Here is a 24,502-nt window from a genome sequence, read left to right on the forward strand (position 1 = left end):
TGGGATCGACCTCACTCTTGTGAGTTATTACTACTTGATGCGACCCGGTACACTTGCCGGTTAGATCTATGTGTTTGGAAAATTCGTTTTCCACAAAAACACCATCACTCACCAAGTCAGCCATGAAGTGGTTCGACAACCTGCCACCAAGATCAATCACCAGCTTCGAAGACCTAACCAAAAAATTCCTAACAAGATTCTCCATTCAAAAGGACAAGACAAAGCATGCCCCCAGTCTACTCGGGATCAAGCAAGGTAACCAAGAAACTCTCCGAGAATACATGGAGCGATTCAACAAAGCCTGCCTGGACATACAACACTTACCCACTGAAGCGGCCATCATGGGACTAGCAAACGGCCTAAAAGAGGGACCGTTTAGCCAATCCCTATCCAAGCGCTACCCGACCTCCCTATACGAGGTGCAGGAGCGGGCAGAAAAATATATCAACATGGAGGAAACCTCCCAGCTAAGAGACTCTTCTAGGAAGGAATCAACCTACCCACTCCGAGATCGGGATCGGGAACAAAAGAAAAAAGAAGACCCCAACTCGGACAAGCCACGGAAGTACCACAACTACACCCCCTCCGAGTCTCCCTGGTAGACGTCTACAGAGAAGTATGCCACACCGAAAAGATCCCACCGCCCCGACCGCTAAAACACAAGAGAGCGGGAAGAGATCGGTCCGAATACTGTGAATATCACAAGCTCTACGGTCATTCTACTAACGACTGCTATGACCTAAAAAATGTTATAGAAAAACTGGCCAGAGAAGGAAAACTCGACAGATACAAAGCAGAAAAAGGAGAAGAGACCAGGAAGAGAAGGCGGGGAGATAACGAAGGTCGGGCCGAACAAACCCCGCGAACCCCTGAAAGACACATTCACATGATAAATGGAGGTTTTGCAGGCGGGGGAACATCCAGATCCTCGCGAAAAAGACACCTCAAAGAAGTTTATCATGTCCGAGAAGACAGCCCCCTGCCCGAGTTACCTACTATCTCATTTACCCGAGAAGACGCTCAAGGAATAATTCCCGGGCACGACGATCCAATGGTAGTCACCATTATCCTAGCAAACGCCAACTTACATCGAACCCTGATTGACCAGGGAAGCTCGGCAGATATCCTGTTCAAAACGGCATTCGACAAGCTCGGACTTGAAGAAAAAGAACTAAAGGCCTATCCCACCGACCTATTTGGGCTAGGGGACACCCCGATCCATCCCTTAGGATACATCCCGCTACACACTACCTTTGGAAGAGGCGAGCAATCTAAAACATTAAGCATCGACTACATTGTGGTCGACGTCACTTCGGCATATAATGCCCTCATTGGGCGACCAACCCTAAATAGACTGGCAGCTATAGTCTCGACCCCACACCTCTGCATGAAGTTCCCTACCGCAAAAGGAATCGCTACCCTAAAAGGCGACCAAAAACTAGCGCGACGATGCTACAACGAAAGCCTGAGCCTAAAAGGCAAGGAGGTCAACACGATAGAACTCGGACGAGTGCAGTCCCGAGAAGATCTTCGACCACAACCAGAGGGAGAGACCGAAAAAGTCCAGATTGGGAACGCACCTGAAAAAATAACAAACATAGGAGCGAACCTCAAAACGGGCCTAAAAGAGGAACTCATAACCCTCTTAAAAGAGAATTCCGACCTCTTCGCCTGGAAAGCCTCCGACATGCCAGGCATAAGCCCCGACTTGATGTGCCATAAGCTATCAGTTTACCCGGGATCCCGACCTGTCCAACAAAGACGCCAGAAGCTCGGACCCGAGCGCATGCAAGCGATAGAAGAACAAGTACAAGCACTACTAGATGCAGGGTTCATTAGGGAAGTAAAATATCCCTTATGGCTTGCAAACGTGGTCCTGGTAAAAAAGCCCAACGGAAAGTGGAGGATGTGCGTCGATTACACAGACCTCAACAAAGCCTGCCCCAAAGACCCATATCCACTACCAAACATCGACGCCTTAGTAGACGCAGCCTCAGGCTACAGATATCTCTCCTTCATGGACGCATACTCGGGATACAATCAAATCCCGATGTATGGACCCGACCAAGAAAAAACCTCGTTCATAACCCCAAGGGCAAACTACTGCTACGTAGTAATGCCCTTTGGGCTGAAGAACGCAGGGGCAACCTACCAGAGGCTAATGAACAAAGTGTTCTCAGAGCACATCGAACTACAGCTAGAGGTGTACGTCGACGACATGCTGGTAAAGACACAAGAAGACAGAAACTTACTGACCGACCTCGCCAGCGTCTTCGGCACCCTCAGAAAACACAACATGAGACTTAACCCGACAAAGTGCACCTTCGCCACAGAAGCCGGAAAGTTCTTAGGCTTCATGCTGACTCAAAGGGGCATCGAAGCGAACCCGGATAAATGCCAAGCAATACTCAATATGAAAAGCCCGACGTGTGTCAGAGAAGTACAACAACTGAATGGAAGGCTGGCCGCCCTATCAAGATTCTTGGCAGGATCAGCGATAAAGTCACTACCTCTCTACTCACTCCTAAAGAAAGGGAAACCCTTCTCATGGACCCCGGAGTGCGAAAAAGCCTTTCAAGAATTCAAGGAATTCCTCGGGCAGCCACCAATCCTAACCCGACCTTTAAAAGGGGAAGAGCTCGTACTATACCTCTCGGTCGGACATCGAGCAGTCGCTTCAGCATTAATACGAGAAAATAACCAAGGACAACACCCCATATACTTTGTAAGCAAGGCACTACAAGGGGCCGAATTAAACTATCAGAAAATAGAAAAATTCGCCTACGCCCTAGTGTTCACAGCTCGGAGGCTCCGTCCCTACTTTCAAGCCCACACCATCAAAGTCCGGACAAACCAACCCATGAGACACATCCTACAAAAAACAGACCTGGCGGGACGAATCCTACAATGGGCGGTGGAACTGTCCGAGTTCGACCTCCACTATGAAGCCCGGACTGCCATAAAATCTCAGTATCTAGCCGACTTCGTCGCATAATACACTGAGACCCCTGGAACCCCACTCTCATGGAACCTGTATGTCGACGGGTCCTCAAACAAAACAGGAAGTGGAGCAGGGGTTATACTCGAAAGCGACCAAGGAACGCGGATAGAACTATCCCTAAAATTCGAGTTCCAGGCCTCGAACAACCAAGCCGAATACGAGGCCCTACTAGCAGGCCTAAAACTAGCCGAAGAGGTCGGAGCCCAGAAAATCACGATCTTCAGCGACTCCCAGGTCGTCACATCACAAGTAAATGGAAGCTACCAGGCCAAAGACCCAACTATGAAGAAATACCTGGACCAAACACAGGCACAATTACGCCACTTTTCAGAAATACAGATCCAACACATACCGCGGGAACAAAACGCCCGGGCAGACGCCCTCTCAAAGCTCGCCAGCACCAAGCCCGGAGGCAACAACAGAAGTCTCCTCCAGGAAACCTTACAATCTCCCTCCGTGACAAGAGAAGAAGAAACGCTAAATATATCCAACCAACAGCAAGGATGGATGACCCCCATACTCAACTACCTGAATTCGGGAACTCTCCCCATCGAAAGAAAGGAAGCTAAAAGACTCACGAAAGACGCCCAGAATTATACACTAATTCACGACGTATTATACAGAAGAGGATTCGCAAACCCCCTCCTTAGGTGCGTCCCGACCTCAGAAACAAAGAGCGTCCTCGAAGAAGTCCACGGAGGCATGTGTGGGAACCACCTCGGAGCTCGGGCGTTATCCAAGAAAGTAGTCCGAGCCGGGTTCTACTGGCCAACTTTGCAAAGAGACGCAACGGAGTTTGTGAAAATATGCCCCCCTGCCAAAAACACGCCAACTTCCACAAAGCACCACCCGAAGACCTCATCAGCATCACCGCACCATGGCCCTTCGCAAAATGGGGACTTGACCTTCTCGGCCCGTTCCCCCAGGACCGGGGCAAGTCAAATACCTCATAGTAGGGGTCGACTACTTCACAAAGTGGATCGAAGCTGAACCCTTAGCCACCATTACGGCTCAGAAAAGTCGCAAATTCCTATACAAAATATTGTCACAAGGTTCGGAGTCCCCTACTCCATCACAACAGACAATGGAACACAGTTCACGGACACAAGTTTTCAGAACTTGGTGGCCGAACTAAAAATCAAACAGCAATTCACCTCAGTCGAGCACCCACAAGCCAATGGACAAGCAGAGGCTGCAAATAAAGTCATCTTGGCCGGGTTAAAACGGAGACTCCAAGAGGCCAAAGGGGCATGGGCTGAAGAGCTCCCCCAGGTGCTATGGGCATATCGGACAACTCCACACTCTACAACAGGAGAATCGCCATTCCGACTAGCTTATGGGATGGAGGCAATGATTCCTATCGAAATAGATGAAGGGTCACCCAGAGTCATCTTCTACAACGAAGAAGGTAACCCGCAGGCACAAAAGGAAGAACTCGACCTCCTCCCGAGGTCCGAGAAAGGGCCCGGATCCGAGAAGAAGCCTTAAAACGGCGAACGGCCCTCAGATACAATCAGAAGGTAATAAAACGAAGCTTCTCCACTCACGACCTAATTTTAATCCGAAATGACATCGGAACACAAAAGTCGGGAGAAGGAAAGCTAGCCGCAAACTGGAAAGGACCCTACAAAGTAACAGAAGTCTTAGGAACAGGCTATTACAAGATATCCGACCTAGAAGGCAATGAGCTGCCCAGGGCCTGGCACGCCTGCAATCTAAGACGGTACTACAGCTAGAAAAATTTGACCCGAGGTGTACTCTTTTTCCCCTACAGGGGTTTTTAATGAGACACCCGGTCAAGTAAGGCACCCGACCTAGTCAAGGGTAAACACTCTGTAAATATTCTTTCTTTTTTAAATACTAATCAAATCTTTCTATTTTCTTTTGTTCTTCCTTGTGATGAAACAAATCCTGAAAAAGTACCCCGCCAAGGCGCATTAATTTATGCTCGGCAAAACGCAAAAAATCATTTGCCAAAAAGACCGCACAAGGTCGGCAAAGATAAAGCGACGAGGTTCAAATTAATGTGAGAAGTTATAAAGTAACTCTGAAAAGGTTCAAAAAAACCAAATAAAAAGAGATTACAAAAATAACTTAAAAGGCCGACCAACGACAAGGTCGGACCCAACAAAGGGAAGTACTCGAACACCCGAGGTCCGAGGAAAAACCCGGATCCAAGAAAGAAGCCTTAAAGCAGCAAAAGCCAAGATTTCGAAAACGCTTACTAAAAAGTTGCTATACAAAAACAACTAAAAAGTACAAGCGAAAAAACGAAATCAAAGGAAGAGGCAAAACCAAGATTTCGAAAACGCTTACTAAAAAGTTGCTATACAACTAAAAAGTACAAAGCGAAGAAACGAAATCGAAGGAAAAGACAAAATGAAGTTTCGAAAACGCTTACTAAAAAAGTTGTTATCCAAAAACAACTAAAAAAGTACAAGCGAAGAAACGAAAACGAAGGAAAGGACAAAACGGAAGTTTCAAAGCGCTAGCTAAAAAGTTGTTATCCAAAAAACAACTAAAAAGCATAAAAGCGGAACAAAAAGTCAAAGCAAAACACCGCATAATAAGCTAAAAAGTTACTACAAGTAGCTAATAGCAAAAAAGCGTCCAAAGCGTTCACAGCAACCATCCAAAAACAAAAGAGCCCACAGGCCGGGCAAAGAACCAAAAATAAAAGATTACAGAGGATCAAGGTCCTTTCCGGATTCCACATCGGTAGAAGGCTGTGGAGGAAGAACCATAGAAATCGGGACAGCCTTGACAGCACCATCATCTCGGCTTGAAACCTCCACACCAGATCCATCCCCGGCCAAAGGTGAAGTCGGGTCCGCAACCGGAACCTTGAGGTCGGACACCGGAACCTTGGGATCGGACACCGGCACCTCATCCTCATTGGGAGCAGGAACAATCTTTCCCTCCACAACAACGTTATCCGTACTAAATAAGCTCAGATCTAGGTCAGGAGCAAGAACCCGGACCTGAGCCTTCAAATTCTCGAACATGGCATCCATACCCTTAGCCACATGGCCTTCCAGCTCGTAAAAATCATCCTGAGCAGATTGCAACTTCTCCCTTGTCTCCACAAGCTCGGCATATACCCGAGTATAATTCTCCGTCGCCGCCTTCGCCATCTCCTCGGACGCTTTCGCTGCCGCCACAGCCGCGGTAGCTTTAGCTTTCTCCTTCTCCAAAGAGGCCTCCAGCTCCGTAATCCTAGCAGCCTTCAGCTCACTAAACTTCTCAAACTCGGACTGAGCCTTCTCAAGTCGGGAGCTGGTCGCGCCAATGGGAGATTTCTTGAACTCCCGGGCAATAGCAGCATGAAGACTGGCCATCCGAACACAACTCCGCGCCATATACTGAAAATGATGCTCCATAGACACGTCATCAGTAGAGATAAAAGTCTGAGGGAGAATATGCTGTTCAATCCAACCAAGAGCATCGAAATCCTTATCGTTAAAACCCGCAAGCTCTTGAGAGGTCTTCTGCTTCTTGGGAGGAGGACCCGAGAACGGGGGAGGAGAAGAGGTAGCAGGCCCGGAGGTCAGAGGGTCTTGATTTATAGCTCGGAACTGGGGAGTCGGAATAGTCTTCGACCGAGTCTGAACACCCACGGTAGCCTTCTGCGGAGAAGATCGAGCAGAAGCCTCAGCCTCGATATTTCGAGCAGCCACAGACTTCTTCGTCCGACGAAGGAACTTCATGGAATCCGCCTGAGAAGACATCTCTGCAGAAATATAAAGAAAAGGATTACCACAACAGAAATTCAACCAAAAACAAGTAAAACAACAATATTGAAAAAGAAGAATCTCGGAGAGGTCGGGAAACTACCTAACTCGGAACGGAGAAGGCTTGGATCCCCCAACATTTTCTTCGTATCCAAGTGAGTTGCCCGACCCCATAAACTGCTCACCACACCCACAAAAGCCTGCTCAACCTCATCTAGACTCTCAAAAGTATACTTAGCAGACACTACATTCTCCTGCCAACAAAGAGGAAAAGAAGGCTCCCCACTCTCATCCAGAAAGAAAGGTCGGACGTCTCCAGTAGCCCGGACCTTGAAATAAAAGTTCTTGAAATCATGAAAGGACTCATCATAAAGGGTACAAAACTTCCTTCCCTGGTTAGCCCTAAAAGAGACCCAAGACACCTTCCCTCCACCCGACCCCGGCTTCGTCAACACAAACAAATAGGAAAAAAGAGAAATAGAGGGAGCGACGCCCAAAAACTGACACAAAAGTTGAAACAGCTTTAAAAACGCCCAAGAATTTGGATGGAGCTGCGTAGGGGCAAGGTTACAAGACCACAACACCTCGGACTCCAGGTCGGTAAAAGGAAGTCGGACACTCAGCTTAGAGAAAAAAACAATCATAAGCATAAAAGAAGAGCTTCTCGGAACTATCTAAAGGCGGGAAGCAAACTCTCTCCTCGGAATCCGGGGCTACTAGCTTATAATCCCTCTCAGACTCTCTATTCTCACATATACTACAGTGCCTACGGAACCTAGCCAAATATTCAGAATCTACCACAGAAGGGACTTTTAGAGGAAGAGGGTCTACCCAACCAAGACCACTTGGAATCTTGGTCGACATCGCCTGAAGAACCTTTCGAGACATAAAACTCTTACCTACAAAGAAGAAATACAAAAGCAAGCAAAAATCACATAAAGCAGACAGCGAAAAACCCGTTCAGCCAAGCAAGAAACAAAAAAGAAAATGCGGCAACCCGGAACAAAGTACCAGAAAAACAAAAAAGAGCCCCCCCCATATGCAAACAAAGCAATGGCGGCGCCTCTTTTTGGGGCAACCCAGGCATAAAGAAAGAAGAAACAGACAAAGAGCCACACAAAAGAACAGAAAGCATATGTGCGCAAAGAAAAGAGACGGGAACAAACCTGGAAGAAAGAAAGAAGACGACGAGCTCCGAAGAAAGAAGAACGAAACGGTGGCACAGAGGAAACCCCGGAAAGACGCACGGAAAGATTCGGGGAAGAAGAACAAAGAGAAAGAAGAAGCGGTGCTCGAAAAAGAGATGGCGAAAACTTAGAAAAAACAGGAAGGAACAGAATAAACGAAGAAAAAGGAAGGGAGCAAATAAATAATGCCTTCACAGAGCCCGAACGGAAATCGAGGAGAAACGGTAAAATACAATAAATGCAGGAAACGGCCATTTTTGAATTTTGAAAAAACAACTATGCCCGAGCTCGACCTCCCAAAAAGGACGAACTCGGGCAGGGGCACTGTTCATACCCTGACCGAGCTCCTCCAACTCGGCAAAATCCATGAAAGGTCCGACCTCATCCCAAGGCCCACGCCTAAGGTCGGACCTCGGACAAATAAAGCTAAGAAGGCCCATCAAAAGGAACGAAGCCCAAAACCTAAAGGCCGAAAAAGCCTAGGAAAGGCGGTTCCGCAAAGATAGAGGTAAAACTCCCAAAAGATAAGATAAGATAAGAATATCTTATCCAGGGAGGATCACGACCAACTACTATAAATACACTGGAGCACCCAGGTATGACATACATTCCACATTCTACACATATCTGCTTGGACCCATGCTAACTTAAGCATCGGAGTGTCATTGCAGGTACAACCACCAATCGCCAACACATCAAGCTCGGGTCCCTGACCCCCACCTCGGGCATCTCCAGACGACCGAGCTACACGTTTCAGGTAACCCCCGGAACACCCACCATAGACTATTATATATCTTTGGAAAGCTCTAAATGTTAGCTTTATACCGCAACTAATATCATCTCAATTGGATCTCTATAACTGAAGTTATGCTCCTTTGAAGTGGACAAGATCGTTGGCATAGTCGCTAGCATTACTGGAAAACGTGAGTCACGATAACGCTAGCGATAAGGGGCTTAATATTGCCAGGTTCTGGAGCTCAAACTTAATGTTCACCCCCATACTATTATATATTGTTGGAAAGCTTTGGATGTCTACATTTCAACGCTTTTGAAAGCGCATCATTTGGAGCTCTACATCTCGAGCTACACATCTTGGAAGGTGAAGAGGTCAGTTGGCCTTACTACAGGTTGATACCATGTTCATCTTTGCAATTTCGGGGCAGGTTTTCTCCCTCAAATTTAGTGTCCACCATGTAGTACCATATAGCTTGGAAAGCTCTGGAATCCTACTTTCCAATGCCACTAGAATCACCTCATTTGGAGCTTTGTGGCTCAAGTTATTCTTGTTTGAAGAAGGCATAGTTAGGCTGCCAGGTGAGATTTTTGCCCAGGTTAATGTCCACGTTAGTGTAACCAACGTGGCCATTAATGTAGGTCTTCCTTTGCTTCACTAGCGTTAGTGGCGTTCACCTTTTCCACTAACGTTGGCGTCTTCCTTGTTCTTGGCTTCGCAAATGTTAGTGGTGTTCACTTTTTCCATTAACGTTCCATGCTCTCCTTCTTCAATGCCATTAACGTTTCCACTAACGTTCCAAACTTTCCTTTCTTCCACGTTAATGCTTCCTTCCACGTTAATGGCCATGTTAGTGGCACTAACGTAGCCCCTAACGTGGCTCTTCTCTGCTTCTTGTTACCTGAAATCAATCAAACAAAGTGCATCAAAGTCTTGCTCTTAATCATGGGATCATGCATCATCCAATTTATCATTCAATTCATGCATAATTCTCATGAAATCATTCAAAATTCACAATATTTGCTTGAATCATGGTATGATTGCATTTTTAACTAAATACTTGCTTATTTCCTAAGAAAATGCATGAAACCAACCTAAAGCATACAAAAAATGGCTAGTAAAACTAGCCAAGATGCCCTGGCATCACAACACCAAATTTAAATCTTGCTTGTCCCCAAGCAAGAAATGAACTATGCACAAAGAATTCTCTTAATTGAAATGTATTGAAGAATTGCTTATGAGGCCTTAGTGGGTGAAGTGAATAAGTGACTGTGGGGTGTGATGACAAGTCATCATATACCCATTTTTCAAGCTAATTTCACTTGTTTTGTTAGTCTTTATGCACTTTCTTGCTTCTTAAGTAAGTGATTTGGAGTGAAAATGCACAACTTCTTTAAATCAAGCAACCACCATGAAATTAATGTTAATCCATGAGGTTTAAGCTAATTTTAATTGAATTTTAATTGATTTATAAGCCTCTTGAATTTAGTGATACTTTGAGTGGTTGTTTTGGTTTATTGTAGGTGAAGAAAAGAAAAGAAAAGGAAAAGTGTGGCCTAAGAAGTGTAGCCCAAGGAAAGGAAAGTGTGGTCAAAGCAAGAGGAAGTGTGCCGCATGCAAAGGGGGAGGCAAACATTGCCCTCCACAAGGGCACACTGCCCTCTAGGAGGGCAACATAAGGGAACCAAGCAAGGAAGGCAACTCTGCCCTGCCCACTACAAGGGCAGAGCACAAAATTGTGCCTTGGAACCAAGAAGAAGAGAACCTTGCCCTGCCCTCCACAAGGGCAGTATCGGGCTCACCAAGGAAGAAAATCAAAGGAAAAATGTCACCCATGCATGCCATAAGAATCGAACACGGAACAAGGAAGAAGCAAGGAACTAAGGTTGAGTGTCGTGCCAAGAAATCAAAGAAATTAATTGAGCGTGTGTTCCAGCTGTGTTTCGAACACGGGACATCAAAGTGGAAACACTGCCCTGCCCTCCGCGAGGGCAGGGCAGCATTTTGTTGGTGCATGGATCTGGCGCACCAAGAGACATTTCTGGCGCACCAAGAGACATTTCTGGCGCACCAAATCACTCTCCTGGCAGCACCAGCGCACATCACAGCTCAATCCTGGCAGCACCATATTATTCTGCCCTGCCCTCCGCGAGGGCAGGGCAGCATCCCATGCACCAAGGCAAATTCTGGCGCACCAATTCTTGATTCTGGCAGCACCAATAGCGCACCAATGCAATTTCTGGCGCACCAACTTTTCCTGCCCTGCCCTTGGCGCGGGCAGGGCAGCATTCTGCGCACCAAGGCTGCACCACGCCGCACCAACAACGCACCAAACTCCAAATCCTGCCCTGCCCTCCGCAAGGGCAGGGCAGCCTCCTGGGAGCAACTTCTCATGGGCCGAAAATTCAAATTAAAACCCCATTTTAATTCATTTCTTCACCAAATCAAAAGCCCATCCAAATCCCAAAATCCAAGAATAGAAAGTGTATAAATAGGAGCTAGTTTGATGTAATTAGGACCTTTTTGACTTATCTTTGGCTTAGCTTTTGAATTTTGCACTCTCTTTGAGCTTTGAATTTTTGGCAATTGTTCTTGAGAGACTTGACCGAGAGTTCAGAGGATTAAGGGAGAATTGACTGATCTCCTTCCTCATTCTTGCTCGGGCAATTCTACTCTTCTGTTTCTGAGTTTTGGGTGTGAGAAATTGAGGAAATTCTGTCTCAATTCCCATTCAAACTCTCTTCAAATCTTTTCTGCACAATTCAATTTCACTTCTGTTACTTTTACTGCTTCTTCTTCAATTATCTACCAATTGCTTTGAGAGCTTGGATCTAGGAAGGCAAATAGAGATCTAGGCTCTGCTACCTAGTCTCTTGAGACCTGAGACCCAATTTTACTTTTGGTTCTTCTGTGAACCCTGCTGCACTTTAATTTCATTTTCTGTTTGAATCTCTGTTTGATCCAATTCATCTTCTACTTAATTAATTGTTGCAATTTAATTTCTCTTTGTTTAGTTTTTGCAATCCCAGTCCTCAAATCCCTTTTACATTCAAGCAATTTACATTTCTTGCCATTTAAGTTACTGCTATTTACATTTCTTGCACTTTAAGTTTCAGTCATTTACTTTCTTGTTCGTTAAGATTCTGAAGTTTACTTTCCTGCTCTTTAATTTACTGCAATTTCCCCCTTCCCTTTACATTCCAAGCAATCTATCTTCTGTTAAATACAACCCACTCAATCAAAACTTGATTCGCTTGACTAAATCAACCACTAAACTAAAATTGCTCAATCCTTCAATCCCTGTGGGATCGACCTCACTCATGTGAGTTATTATTACTTGATGCGACCCGGTACACTTGCCGGTGAGTTTTGTGTTGGATCGTTTTCCACACATCAAGTTTTTGGCGCCGTTGCCGGGGATTGAAATAGATTGACAATGATTAAGTGAAGTGGAGGTCTAGATTAAGCACTTTTTCTTTTCTATTATTCTAATTCTTACTAACACACTAACTGTTTGAATTTTTGCTTAAACTAACTAAAACTTCATTCTAGCTATAGATTGAAGTTTCATTAGCTTTCTGGGTTTGTGTTTTTATTGTTGTGTGTTTGTATGTCAGGTACAGGAAAATCTTCCCCTATCCTCTCTGAAATTGATCAAAGAACTCTTCGGAGAATAAGAAGAGCTGAAAGAGGGAAGAACGTTATTGGAGAAGAAGAATCTGAGGAGGAATTCCAAGAAATGGAAGGAGATCCCAATCAACCAGGAGAAGGAGCCAACAATAACCAACAACAACGAAGAGTCTTGGCTTCATACACATTTGCAAATGCTAGACACTGTGGAAGTAGCATTCTTCCTCCTAATGTCAATGCAAACAATTTTGAACTAAAGCCACAACTCATCACTCTGGTTCAAAACAATTGTTCTTTTGGGGGAGGGCCTTTGGAGGATCCAAATCAACATTTGTCTACCTTCTTGAGAATCTGTGACACAGTGAAAACCAATGGTGTACCTCCTGATAGCTACAAGTTGCTACTCTTTCCATTCTCTCTCAGAGATAAAGCCACTCAATGGCTAGAGACCTTTCCAAAAGAAAGCATCAACACTTGGGATGACTTGGTGAGCAAGTTTCTTGCCAAATTTTATCCCCCTCAAAGAATCCTAAGGTTGAAGACTGAGGTTCAAACGTTCACTCAATTGGAGGCTGAGAACTTATATGAAGCATGGGAAAGATATAAGGCTCTATTGAGGAAATGTCCACCAGAGATGTTCACTGAGTGGGACAAGTTGCAGAACTTCTATGAAGGACTCACTCTTAAAGCTCAAGAAGCACTTGATCACCCAGCTGGAGGCTCCTTGCAACTCATGAAGACCACAGAGGAAGCTCAAAACCTCATTGATATGGTGGCCAATAACCAATATTTCTTTGCTCATCAAAGACAACGCCAACCATCACAAAGAAGAGGAGTAATGGAGTTGGAAGGAGTGGATTCTATTCTAGCTCAGAACAAGATAATGCAGCAGCAGATTCAACAACAGTTTGAACAAATGGCCAAAAGAATTGATGGCTTGCAAGTTGCATCAGTGAGTGCCACAAGCCAACCACCAACTACTTGGGTGCAAGGTGAAGAAACTCAAGAGGAGCAACAGCAAGAGCAAGTCCAATACATGCACAACCAAAATTCTGGAACAAATGAAGTCTATGGTGATACTTACAATCCATCTTGGAAGAATCATCCCAACCTCAGATGGGGAGATAACCATAATCAAAACCAACAACCATGGCAAAGAAACACAAGTCAGAACAATTGGAAAAACACAAACCACAACCCCCAGCCAAACACTAACCAAAATACATACAGAAAACCACAAAATAACTACCCCAACTCTAACCATTATCCACCTAACAACCACCCAACAAATCAAAACACCTATCATCATCCATCAACACCCCAAAACCAACCAATTTCACAAGAATCCCAGAGGATCACTAATCTAGAGCTGCTCATGGAGAAACTGATGAAGAACCAAGAATTGACAACAAAGAACCAAGAAGCCTCCATGAAGAACCTAGAGAGGCAGATTGGACAAATCTCCAAATAGATTTCTGTTGAGAAGCCATCAAGTTCACTACCTAGTGACACCATTCCCAACCCAAAGGAAGAATGCAAGGTTGTGCAACTAAGAAGTGGAAAAGTGTTATCAGATGGTAACCAAGGGGCAACCAAGCATAGTTACAATGAGCCAACAAAGAATGGTGAAACCATCAACAAAGACATGACAACCAAGAATGTCCCAGGAGAACTCACAGAAGAGAATAACCAACCATAAAATCTGAAGAAAGGAAAGCAAATCATGGAAGAACCAAGTCCAAAACAACCTCAAGTGGAGAAGAACTCAACACCACCACTGCCTTACCCACAGAGATTTCACAAAGAAACAAAGGATCAGCACTTCCACAAATTCCTTGAAACTTTCAAGAAACTGGAAATAAACATACCTTTGGCTGAGGCATTAGAGCAAATGCCTCTGTATGCCAAGTTTCTAAAGGAGCTCATCAACAAGAAAAGAAGTTGGAATGAGAAGGAGACTGTAATGCTTAGTGAGGAATGCAGTGCACTCATCAAAAAGGGACTCCCTCCCAAGCTTGAAGATCCTGGAGGTTTCTTCCTGCCCTGCACTATTGGAAACCTATTCATCAACAAAGGGATGTGTGACTTAGGAGCAAGCATAAATTTAATCCCATCTTCTTTAGTGAAAAAGCTTGGCATAGAAGAGGTGAAACCAATACAGATATCCTTGGAATTGGTGGATCAATCAGTAGTATATCCTAAAGGGCTGATTGAGAACCTTTTAGTTAAGGTTGACAAGTTCATCTATCCGGCAGATTTTGTGATCTTGGATTCTTCAGAAAATGGAAATGACTCCATAATACTTGGTCGACCATTTTTGGCCACTGCTAGAGCCATTGTGGATATAGAGCAAGGAGAGCTAACTCTCAGAATGCATGAGGAGAACATCACCTTGAAAGTCTTCCCAGAATTACAAAGGAATGAAGAAGCAAGCAAGACAAGTGGTGACTTCCTTCCAAAGCAAACAACCTACAAGGCAGTAGAACAGGACAACAAGAATCCACAGAAAGAAAAAGGAATTCAAAAAGAAGCTGGGGTAATAAACAAAAAGGAAGGCAACACAACTCAAGTCACTGTCAAGGGAAGCATATCAACAAGGAGGAAAAAGAAGAAAAATAAGAAAAGAGCCTACAAAGGGTGAAAGAACAAGAAAATCCCAACAGAAGGATTTGCCAAAGGTGATAAGGTGCAACTAGTATATCAACAGCTGGGAACAGAAGATTATTACACTGTCAACCAAATACTTTCTCTTGAGCATATGGAAATTGAGCATCAAGGCACACAGAGAAAGCTGACAGTGAGAGGTGACAAGTTGAGACATCACCAACATCAACCACCCTAAAGGGAGTTCAATGTCAAGCTAATGACAATAAAAGAGCGCTTGTTGGGAGGCAACCCAACCTGAGGTAGTTTTCTTCTCATAGCTTTTTCAATAAAAATGTTGAATAATTGGTATGCATTGCAAGGAGCTAAGTTTGGTGTTGCACACCAAAATAATTTAAGGGAGAATGAAAGATTCTAAGTTTGGTGTTCCACCAAAATTCTCATTTAAAAGCACATTCTCACTTCTTGCATGATGCTAGCTCCAAGCAACCAATCACATTATTCAACTGTTTAATTGCTTTCTAGCTTAGATTCCATAATCTTTAGCAAGAATACAAGGTTTCACATATGGTTAACTTGTTGTATCTGAGACAGTGGCAAACAATTAAGTTTGGTGTTCCCACACCAAAATAAATCCAAGAGCCACACTCAATTTATGCATACTAACCATGCACTTAAGGGCTTGAGAAGCAAGCAACTTTGAGAATTATGCAGGACATGAGTCAATAATTGAAGATATGGTGCATCTTAACTCAAAGAAAACACAACAGAAGGAAGAATCAAAGGTCTGCAACTTCAAAGGTTGTATCTAAACTTAATCCTTGCTGCTGTGTATTGTTTTGAACATGGGAACCATTATATATCTTGCTAAAGTGTTTAATTGGTTGCAAGTGGAATTGGTTGATTATGAACGATTTGCATAATGCTTGTCATTCATCACTTAGCTTTAAATCTTGTTTTGTTTCCCATATGCTTAAATAAAAGAGATTTGGTTTGAATTGAAAAGTGAAATATCCAATGTTGCATAAGTATGAATGGAAGTTGGTGGTGGTATATGTGTTTGATTAAATGCATAACTCATGAAATAATTGTTGCATAATATCATTCTTATTCAAGTATGAGTTAGCCTGCTGTTATAAAGACTCTTATCAATAATGAAAAGGCCCTTGTTAACAAAAACAGAAAGAAAAGGGAAAGAAAAAGCCAAAATGGCAAGAAAAACAAAGAATAAAGGTTGGACACCAATAGCTTGGACCCTAGGACACATGCCTGTGGTGTTCTTGTACTAAGATATGCTTGGATGAGTAAATTCTAAGGGGTATTTTAAAACCCGGTCACTTAGATCAACTGATTTGGGATGGCCAATTGAAAATCCACAATAAAGAGCAACTTAGATACAGAACATTTAGTTATCCAAAGAGATGCTGGGCATCAATGATCTTAGGAAGAATTAGTGAGCCAAGTGTCTGTGGTGGAGAGATGTTGAGTAAAAGAAAGAAACAAATAAAGCCAAAGGCTAATGCTGCAACATTTGACACCAAACCTCCAAAAGAATAATAAGCTTGTTAAGCATTGTAAGCCAAGGAAAGTTAACAAGGGAGTAATTAAAAAGTGAGTCTTCTAACAGCAAGTTTAGCAAGCCTTTGAGGAAAGATGTGTATTATGTAGCAGCAGCAATAAGTGAGTTGTCATTGTCTGCATAAAGACCCCATAAATCAAGTTCTGCTATATGCCTAATAAGGATATGTGTTCTTTTCTTATTCATGTCATTTACTCTTATTTTTTGATGCTTGCTTGGGGACAAGCAAGATTTAAGTTTGGTGTTGTGATGACAAGTCATCATATACCCATTTTTCAAGCTAATTTCACTTGTTTTGTTAGTCTTTATGCACTTTCTTGCTTCTTAAGTAAGTGATTTGGAGTGAAAATGCACAACTTCTTTAAATCAAGCAACCACCATGAAATTAATGTTAATCCATGAGGTTTAAGCTAATTTTAATTGAATTTTAATTGATTTATAAGCCTCTTGAATTTAGTGATACTTTGAGTGGTTGTTTTGGTTTATTGTAGGTGAAGAAAAGAAAAGAAAAGGAAAAGCGTGGCCTAAGAAGTGTAGCCCAAGGAAAGGAAAGTGTGGTCAAAGCAAGAGGAAGTGTGCCGCATGCAAAGGGGAGGCAAACATTGCCCTCCACAAGGGCACACTGCCCTCTAGGAGGGCAACATAAGGGAACCAAGCAAGGAAGGCAACTCTGCCCTGCCCACTACAAGGGCAGAGCACAAAATTGTGCCTTGGAACCAAGAAGAAGAGAACCTTGCCCTGCCCTCCACAAGGGCAGTATCGGGCTCACCAAGGAAGAAAATCAAAGGAAAAATGTCACCCATGCATGCCACAAGAATCGAACACGGAACAAGGAAGAAGCAAGGAACTAAGGTTGAGTGCCGTGCCAAGAAATCAAAGAAATTAATTGAGCGTGTGTTCCAGCCGTGTTTCGAACACGGGACATCAAAGTGGAAACACTGCCCTGCCCTCCGCGAGGGCAGGGCAGCATTTTGTTGGTGCATGGATCTGGCGCACCAAGAGACATTTCTGGCGCACCAAATCACTCTCCTGGCAGCACCAGCGCGCATCACAGCTCAATCCTGGCAGCACCATATTATTCTGCCCTGCCCTCCGCGAGGGCAGGGCAGCATCCCATGCACCAAGGCAAATTCTGGCGCACCAATTCTTGATTCTGGCAGCACCAATAGCGTACCAATGCAATTTCTGGCGCACCAACTTTTCCTGCCCTGCCCTTGGCGCGGGCAGGGCAGCATTCTGCGCACCAAGGCTGCACCACGCCGCACCAACAACGCACCAAACTCCAAATCCTGCCCTGCCCTCCGCAAGGGCAGGGCAGCCTCCTGGGAGCAACTTCTCATGGGCCGAAAATTCAAATTAAAACCCCATTTTAATTCATTTCTTCACCAAATCAAAAGCCCATCCAAATCCCAAAATCCAAGAATAGAAAGTGTATAAATAGGAGCTAGTTTGATGTAATTAGGACCTTTTTGACTTATCTTTGGCTTAGCTTTTGAATTTTGCACTCTCTTTGAGCTTTGAATTTTTGGCAATTGTTCTTGAGAGACTTGACCGAGAGTTCAGAGGATTAAGGGAGAATTGACTGATCTCCTTCCTCATTCTTGCTCGGGCAATTCTACTCTTCTGTTTCTGAGTTTTGGGTGTGAGAAATTGAGGAAATTCTGTCTCAATTCCCATTCAAACTCTCTTCAAATCTTTTTCTGCACAATTCAATTTCACTTCTGTTACTTTTACTGCTTCTTCTTCAATTATCTACCAATTGCTTTGAGAGCTTGGATCTAGGAAGGCAAATAGAGATCTAGGCTCTGCTACCTAGTCTCTTGAGACCTGAGACCCAATTTTACTTTTGGTTCTTCTGTGAACCCTGCTGCACTTTAATTTCATTTTCTGTTTGAATCTCTGTTTGATCCAATTCATCTTCTACTTAATTAATTGTTGCAATTTAATTTCTCTTTGTTTAGTTTTTGCAATCCCAGTCCTCAAATCCCTTTTACATTCAAGCAATTTACATTTCTTGCCATTTAAGTTACTGCTATTTACATTTCTTGCACTTTAAGTTTCAGTCATTTACTTTCTTGTTCGTTAAGATTCTGAAGTTTACTTTCCTGCTCTTTAATTTACTGCAATTTCCCCCTTCCCTTTACATTCCAAGCAATCTATCTTCTGTTAAATACAACCCACTCAATCAAAACTTGATTCGCTTGACTAAATCAACCACTAAACTAAAATTGCTCAATCCTTCAATCCCTGTGGGATCGACCTCACTCATGTGAGTTATTATTACTTGATGCGACCCGGTACACTTGCCGGTGAGTTTTGTGTTGGATCGTTTTCCACACATCAGGGTGAACTCTAATTTGTACGCTTATGCAAGGATTCCAGTGCTCAATAGTCCTTACCTTTTGGAAGTCTTAGATCTTAGGACTTTCATTCAAATGATATTATGGAAGTCTCTTTATAGATTGTCACCTTGAAGTAGTACTTATTTTCTAGCATTTTTCTTTCTTTGTGGAATTTGGCCTCGACTCTAGATGTCATGTATCAAAGCAGCTTTTTAAGATAAGCTTTCAATCAATACTCCCAAACCAGTTGGTCTAAGGTATTAGGTGTTGAAGCACCCCTTAGGATTTACTTGCTTAAGCCTCTCTCTTTGATACAAATCCACCACAAGCATTTAACTAGGACAATAACTCTTTGAGTTCTTGTTTCTTTCTTTTTCTTACTAGAAATTGATGCTCAGAGCCTTGGCCTTGTTCTTTGTTTTTCTTTTTCTTTTGTTTTCTTTTGTTACTGCTTCTTGGTTCAATAGATGTTTGAGAAATTTCATAATACTTCTCTAAACTTCATTTCCCGTCTATGAGCTCCCTTGCAAGTTTTTACAAACATGCAACCTCAATACACAATCATACAATCAGAACCTCCACTCCTCTTAATCTTTTGCTTGCCCCAAGATTTATAAAATTCTTTAACATTTTCCTTTCAAAAGAATGATTTCTTTGTTGCATTCTTAGAGATATTGGGTGCAAGTAAAATTCAAGATGATAATCATGATATCATAGCAACATGTTACAAATCAAATATCAAATTATGCTTATTCACAAGGAGTAATCACACATGTATACAAAGAAAATAAAAGACAATCATGCAATTTAAAGTGCTGGAAATAAGTAAGAGGAAAAAGGAACTTTACCACCTTGAAGTTCATCTTCATTGTTGTTGCCCTTTTCTTCCTATTCTTTCCCTTCCCACACCAAACATAGAATGATTGCTTATACTCAAGCAACACTTAAAACAGTGGTGATGGGGTCTATGATGGATCATGAATGTCTTAGAATGAAGTGTGAGTATGCATGTGTTTCAGCAAGCAAGATTAATGATACAATAATGGCACAAGAGATACAAACAGAGACATTTTGATTGCATTAATAAGTGGTGTGCTTGGTACCTTGCATGAAAGATAAGTGGCAACACCAAACTTAGTGTGACACTCTCAATTTAGAATGTTGCAAGTACCCAGTGAAGATTGAAAATTAAATTGTTGCATGGCAACACCAAACTTAGAATCCAATCATATGCCAAATTATTGAAAGTAAACTAAGCAAAGCAAGGAAATATTACCTACGGTTGGGTTGCCTCCCAACAAGCGCTCTTTTAATGTCATTAGCTTGACATGTTGTTCATGACTTTCTTCCTCTTCTTCCATTTTGTTAATAGGAATGACCTCAAGAGAAAAGAGGAGCCAGTTAATGCCCCTTGTTTTGAGTGCCTCTCCCCAGCAAGATTTCTTTTGTTGTTAGCTTGAGTAGATGATGAGCGGATAATTTATATACTTTTTGGCATTGTTTTTAATATGTTTTTGGTATGATCTAGTTAGTTTCTAGTATATTTTTATTAGTTTTTAGCTAAAATTCACTTTTCTGGACTTTACTATGAGTTTGTGTGTTTTTCCGTGATTTCAGGTATTTTCTGGCTGAAATTGAGGGACCTGAGCAAAAATCTGATTCAGAGACTGAAAAGGACTGCAGATGCTGTTGGATTCTGACCTCCCTGCACTCGAAGTGGATTTTCTGGAGCTACAGAAGCCCAATTGGCGCGCTCTCAACGGCGTTGGAAAGTAGACATCCTGGGCTTTCCAGCAATATATGATAGTCCATACTTTGCCCAAGATTTGATGGCCCAAACCGGCGTTCAAAGTCACCCTCAGGAATCCCAGCGTTAAACGCTGGAACTGGCACCCAGATGGGAGTTAAACGCCCAAACTGGCATAAAAGCTGGCGTTTAACTCCAAGAAGAGTCTCTACACGAAAATGCTTCATTTCTCAGCCCAAGCACACACCAAGTGGGCCCGGAAGTGGATTTTTATGTCATTTACTCATCTATGTAAACCTTAGGCTACTAGTTTTCTATAAGTAGGACCTTTTGCTATTGTATTTTCATCTTTGGATTGTTTTTGATCCTTTGATCATCTTTGGACATCTAGTTCTTAGATCATTGGGAGGCTGGCCTCAAGGCCATGCCTAGACCTTGTTCTTATGTATTTTCAACGGTGGAGTTTCTACACACCATAGATTAAGGTGTGGAGCTCTGCTATACCTCGAGTATTAATGCAATTACTATTGTTCTTCCATTCAATTCCGCTTGTTTTTTGTCCAAGATATCACTTGTTCTTCAACTTGATGAATGTGATGATCCGTGACACTCATCATCATTCTCACTTATGAACAAGGTGACTGACAACCACTTCTGTTCTACAAGCAACCAAGGCTCTAGTGAATATCTCTTGGATTCTTTAACCGGAATCTTCGTGGTATAGGCAAGAACTGATGGCAGCATTCAAGAGAATCCGGAAGGTCTAAACCTTGTCTGTGGTATTCTGAGTAGAATTCAATGATTGAATGACTGTGACATGCTTCAAACTCCTAGCAGGCGGGGCGTTAGTGACAGACGCAAAAGTATCGATGGATATTATTCCGGCCTGACCGAGAACCGACAGCTGAATTCCGCGTGCTGTGACAGAGCATATGCAATCGTTTTCACTGAGAGGATGGGAGGTAGCCATTGACAACGGTGAAACCCTACACGAGCTTGCCATGGAAAGGAGTAAGAAGGATTGGATGAAGACAGTAGGAAAGCAGAGAGACGGAAGGGAAGGCATCTTCATGCGCTTATCCGAAGTTCCTACCAATGAATTACATAAGTATCTCTATCTTTATCTTTTATATTATTTTCGTTCATCATCATATCCATTTGAGTCTGCCTGACTAAGATTTACAAGATGACCATAGCTTGCTTCATACTAACAATCTCCGTGGGATCGACCCTTACTCACGTAAGGTATTACTTGGACGACCCAGTGCACTTGCTGGTTAGTTGTGCGAAGTTGTGTAATGCCATGGAATTGAGCTACCAAGTTTTTGGGGTTCATGACCGGGATTATGAGAGTTGTGAAAAGTATAGTTCACAATTTCGCGCACCAAGTTTTTGGCGCCGTTGCCGGGGATTGTTCAGTTTGGACAACTGACGGTTCATCTTGTTGCTTAGATTAGGTATATTTTTTTCGAAATTCTTGAAGATGAATTCTAGAGTTTCATGATGATTTGTTGAAGTCTGGCTGGCTGAGAAGCCATGTCTAATCTCATTGGACCGAGGTTTCAACCTATCATCACAAGAGCTTGTTGATTTTTATCAATCTTGCTTTTGGAGCAGTGATCTGCTAAGGCTTGGCTGGCCTTTGGCCATGTCTAGTGTTTTAGACCGAAGCTTTCTTTGAAAGCTTGGCTGGCTGTGAAGCCATGTCTAATTCCTGGACCGGAGTCTTAGACTAGCATTGCACTGATTCCTGGAATTCTCATTAAGAATTTTGATATCTTTTTCCACTTAATTTTCGAAAAACACAAAAAAAAAATTCAAAAAAATCATAAAATCCAAAAAATTTTTTTTTTTTGTTTGAGTCTAGTGTCTCATCTTAAGTTTGGTGTCAATTGCATGCATTCATTCATGTGTCTTAGTGATCTTCAAGATGTTCTTGATGATTTCCGTGCTCTAATCTTTGAATTCTATTGACTTGAAGTATTTTGTGTGTCTCATATGCATTCTCATTAGTGTCAGTAGTATACAAACTGCTAAGTTTGGTGTCTTGCATGCATTGTTATTTGATTTTAGTTGCATTTTGATTATTCTTCATTATTAAAAATCCAAAAATATTTTTAATTTGTGTCCTTTCAAGTCAATAATACAGAGAATTGAAGATTCAGAACATACAGCAGAGGAATTGCACAGAAAAAGCTGGGCGTTCAAAACGCCCAATGAAGAAGGACAGACTGGCGTTTAAACGCCAGCCAGGATACCTGGTTGGGCGTTTAACGCCCAAAAGGGTATAGTTTTGGGCGTTAAACGCCAGAATGTGCACCATTCTGGGCGTTTAACGCCAGGATGGAACAAGGGGGAGAATTTTGTTTTCAAATCAAATTTTTTTTTAAGTTTTCAAAGTTTTTCAAAATCAAATCTTTTTCAAATCATATCTTTTCAATCAAATGTTTTCAAAATCAATTTCTTTCCTTTTTCAAAGATACTTACTATCCATTAATGATTTGATTCAACATTTCAAGTATGTTGCCTTTTCTGTTGAGAAAGGTTTAATGTTTGAATCATATTTTTTCTTGATAGCCAAGTAATTAATTTTTAAAATCAAATCTTTTTAAAATTGTTTTCAAATCATATCTTCTCAATCACATTTTTTTAAAACCAATCATATCTTCTTAACCTCATCTTTTTCAAAATAGTTTTCAATCAAGTCTTTTTGATTTCTAATTTCAAAATCTTTTTCAAAAATCATTTTATTTCTTTCCCACTTTCATTTTCGAAAATTAAGTAATGTTTTTCAAAAATATTTTCAAAATCTTTCACCTAATTTTCGAAAATTACTTCCCTTCTCCTCACATCCTTCTATTTATGGACTAACACAATCCCTTAATGCAAAATTCGAACTCCATTCCTTCTGATAAGTTCGAATTTTCTACTTCTGTCTTCTACTCTTCTTTTTCTTTGACACTTCAAGGAATCTCTATACTGTGACATAGAGGATTCCACATTTTCTTGTTCCCTTCTCTTTCTTATGAGCAGGAGCAGAGACAAAGGCATTCTTGTTGAAGCTGACCCTGAACCTGAGAAGACCTTGAAGCGAAAGCTAAGAGAAGCTAAAGCACAACTCTCTTTAGAGGACCTGACCGAATTCTTCAAAGAAGAAGAACACATGGCAGCCGAAAACAACAATGCCAACAATGCAAGGAAGGTGCTGGGTGACTTTACTGCACCTACTCCCGATTTCTATGGGAGAAGCATCTCTATCCCTGCCATTAGAGCAAACAACTTTGAGCTTAAGCCTCAATTAGTTTCTCTAATGCAACAGAATTGCAAGTTCCATGGACTTCCATTGGAAGATCCTCATCAGTTTTTAGCTGAGTTCTTGCAAATCTGTGACACTGTCAAGACTAATGGGGTAGACCTTGAGGTCTATAGACTTATGCTATTCCCTTTTGCTGTAAGAGACAGAGCTAGAACATGGTTGGATTCTCAACCTAAAGAAAACATGGACTCTTGGGAAAAGCTAGTCAATGCCTTCTTGGCAAAGTTCTTTCCACCTCAAAAATTGAGTAAGCTTAGAGTGGAAGTCCAAACCTTCAGACAGAAGGATGGAGAATCCCTCTATGAAGCTTGGGAAAGATACAAACAATTAATCAGAAAGTGTCCTTCTGACATGCTTTCTGAATGGAGCATCATAGGTATTTTCTATGATGGTCTCTCTGAACTATCCAAGATGTCTTTGGATAGCTCTGCTGGAGGATCTCTTCATCTGAAGAAGATGCCTACAGAAGCTCAAGAGCTTATTGAAATGGTTGCAAACAACCAATTCATGTACACTTCTGAAAGGAATCCTGTGAACAATGGGACAAATCAGAAGAAAGGAGTTCTTGAGATTGATACTCTGAATGCCATATTGGCTCAGAACAAGATATTGACTCAACAAGTCAATTTGAT

At 42.4% G+C, this 24,502-nt stretch overlaps 1 non-coding gene across 1 annotated transcript; it reads right to left on the reverse strand.

The window, feature by feature from the left end:
* Positions 1 to 24,119: 24,119 nt before the first annotated feature.
* Positions 24,120 to 24,227, reverse strand: LOC130983536 (small nucleolar RNA R71). The gene has a single exon (XR_009087521.1). It is a non-coding gene; the product is annotated as a small nucleolar RNA R71 (small nucleolar RNA).
* Between the last annotated feature and the right edge of the window lie 275 nt (positions 24,228 to 24,502).

Source organism: Arachis stenosperma, chromosome 5, assembly GCF_014773155.1.
Source record: "Arachis stenosperma cultivar V10309 chromosome 5, arast.V10309.gnm1.PFL2, whole genome shotgun sequence".
Classification (NCBI taxonomy): domain Eukaryota; kingdom Viridiplantae; phylum Streptophyta; class Magnoliopsida; order Fabales; family Fabaceae; genus Arachis; species Arachis stenosperma.